Source organism: Portunus trituberculatus, chromosome 17 (genome assembly GCF_017591435.1).
Source record: "Portunus trituberculatus isolate SZX2019 chromosome 17, ASM1759143v1, whole genome shotgun sequence".
NCBI classification, from domain to species: Eukaryota; Metazoa; Arthropoda; class Malacostraca; order Decapoda; family Portunidae; genus Portunus; species Portunus trituberculatus.
In genome coordinates, this window is record NC_059271.1 from 12590896 (window position 1) to 12593395 (window position 2500).

Genomic DNA, 2500 nt, shown 5'->3' on the forward strand with positions numbered 1-2500 from the left:
ACACTTCTCTCAAATCTTTGCTACCTTGGATGATTCTGAGTTTGTCCCTCCATCTCCTCCTCCCTCTAACTATTTCATGCCCTTGACATGATATTTTCTATGCCCTAGCTGACGTAACCCTTCGAAAAGCTTATGGACCTGATGGGATCCCTCCTATTGTTCTCGAAAATTGTGCCTACGTGCTTGTACCTTGCCTGACCAAACTCTTTCAACTCTGTCTATCGACTTCTACCTTTCCTTTCTGCTGGAAGTTTGCCTACATTCAACCTTTTCTTAAAAAGGGTTACCGTTCTAATCCTTCAAACTACCGCCCAATAACTTTAATCTCTTCCTTGTCTAAAGTCTTTGAATCTATCCTCAATAGGAAGATTCTTAAACCTCTGTCACTTCAAAATATTCTATCCGATTGCCAATATGGCTTCTGTCAAGGCCTTTCTACTGGTGATCTGGCTTTCATTACTGAGTCTTGGTCATCCTGTTTTAGAGATTTCGGTGAAACTTTTTGTTGTTGCCTTAGACATATCAAAAGCTTTTGACAGAGTCTAGCACAAAGTTATGATATCCAACCTACCCTCCTATGGTTTCTATCCTTGTCTCAAGTTTTTATCTCAAGTTTCCTCTTCGACCACTCTATTGTTGCTCTGATAGATGGCCACTGTTATTATCCTAAATCTATTAACACTGGTGTTCCTCAGGGTCCTGTTCTGTCATTTACTCTTGCTATTATTCATCAGATCTCCTAAACCAAAGTTTTCCATTCCTACGTTGATGATACCATCCTACACTTTTCCATGTTTTCGCAGAGACTTCAGGAAGTTAACAGATCCCACAGACATGCCACAGAACGTCTGGAATCTTTCTAAAATTTCTGATGGGGTAGAGAAAATTTGTTAGTGTTCAATGTCTCAAAAACTCAATTCTTCCATCTTTTAACTCGACACAACCTTTCAGACAACTATCCCGTCTTCTTCAATAACACTCAGCTGCCTCCCACTTCTACACTGAATATTGGAATTTCCTTTACTTATGATTTAAACTGGAAACTTCGTATGTCATCTGCTAAAACAGCTTTTATGAAATTAAGCGTTCTTAGGCGTCTCTGCCAGTTTTTTTTTTTTTTTTTTTTTTTTTTTTTTTTTTGTCTTTTTTTTTTATCCCCTAACTGCTAACTAACACTGTACAAGGGGTTTATCTGTCCATGTATGAAGTACTCTTCTCATGTATGAGGGGGCTCCACTCACGCAGTTTTATTAGATAGGGTGGAATTAAAAACTTTTCGTCTTGTCAACTCCTCTCCTCTGACTGACTGTCTTCACTCTCTTTCTAACTTCTGGAATATTGCATCTCTTGCTATCTTATACCGATCTTGCTTGTCCAGTCCAGTAGTGGGCGTGGGATTGAATGCTTTTGTATCGGCTCCCACTTTTATGTATTCTTCTTGTTCTTCATCTTTGTATTCTTTTATTCTTGACTTACCTTCTTTTGTCTTTGTTTCCAAATTTTGATCATATATTCTTTTCTTTTTTCAATTTCTTCTATCGATAAGGTTCTGAACTCTAATGCTGTATTTTTCAAAAATATTTGGTTTCACCGTATCTCACTATATCTTTCACAGTGTAATAGCAAAATGTTATAGTATTTCTTTTTCACAATTGGAAAACGAACACGGTTCAGTTTTCTCTGAAATTGGTTTCTCAAATTATGGTTAATGTGTTTGTTCTTCCTCTCATAATTAATTTGGAGCCTGTTGTGTTATCTCTCCTACTTTCTTCCTTTAAATCTCTCTTGTGTAAATTGTACATGTGTAGTGTTGCTTTGGTCTGCATTCCTCCCTTCCTTTTTTTTTATGTTATAGCCTTTAGTGCCAGTTAGTATACTTGAAGAATATAGGAAGCGCTGCCTATACCTTCCACCCCATTAGCGGCGCAGGCAGTTTTATTTAAAGTAGTATCCATATTAGGGCCCATATCACCACCCAAGCGCATCTTTGGTGTAAGGCAGTTACACCTCTACCTAGAACCTGGGTATCTTGGTGACATGTAGGTAACTTTAAACCACTAGACAAATGACAAAGTTTTAAGACGGCACGTGGTAGGATTCAAACCTACGCATGGGCGCCTGCCCGATCCCATGCTCACCACCTTATCCACTACGCCACTGCTTCCCCTATTCTGTCCAGCTCTCTAGTTTAACAGTTAAAAAGTACTCTCAATCATTCATACCTTGCTCTGCTAAACACTGGAACTCTCTACCTGCTTTTGTATTTCTAGCTTCCTATGACTTGACTTCATTTAAGAGTGAGGTTTCAAGACATTTATCCCTTTTTTTGCCTAACTCTCTGACCTGCAAAGGGACTAGCAACAAAGTGGGCCTTCTTTTCGTTTTATGTCGGTTGCCTTTGGCCAGCTAGAGACGTGTTTCGTTTGTCCAGGTGACCGTGAATGAATTCAAGGAAGCTGATTAGGTAATAAGAGATAGAGGTGCCTTTAATGTTGCCAAA

At 38.9% G+C, this 2500-nt stretch overlaps 1 protein-coding gene across 2 annotated transcripts in view; it reads left to right on the forward strand.

The window, feature by feature from the left end:
• LOC123504772 (mitoguardin-like) overlaps window positions 1-2500 on the forward strand; it is a 333089-nt gene that overhangs the window by 315922 nt on the left and 14667 nt on the right. The gene's annotated exons all lie outside the window — the stretch shown is intronic.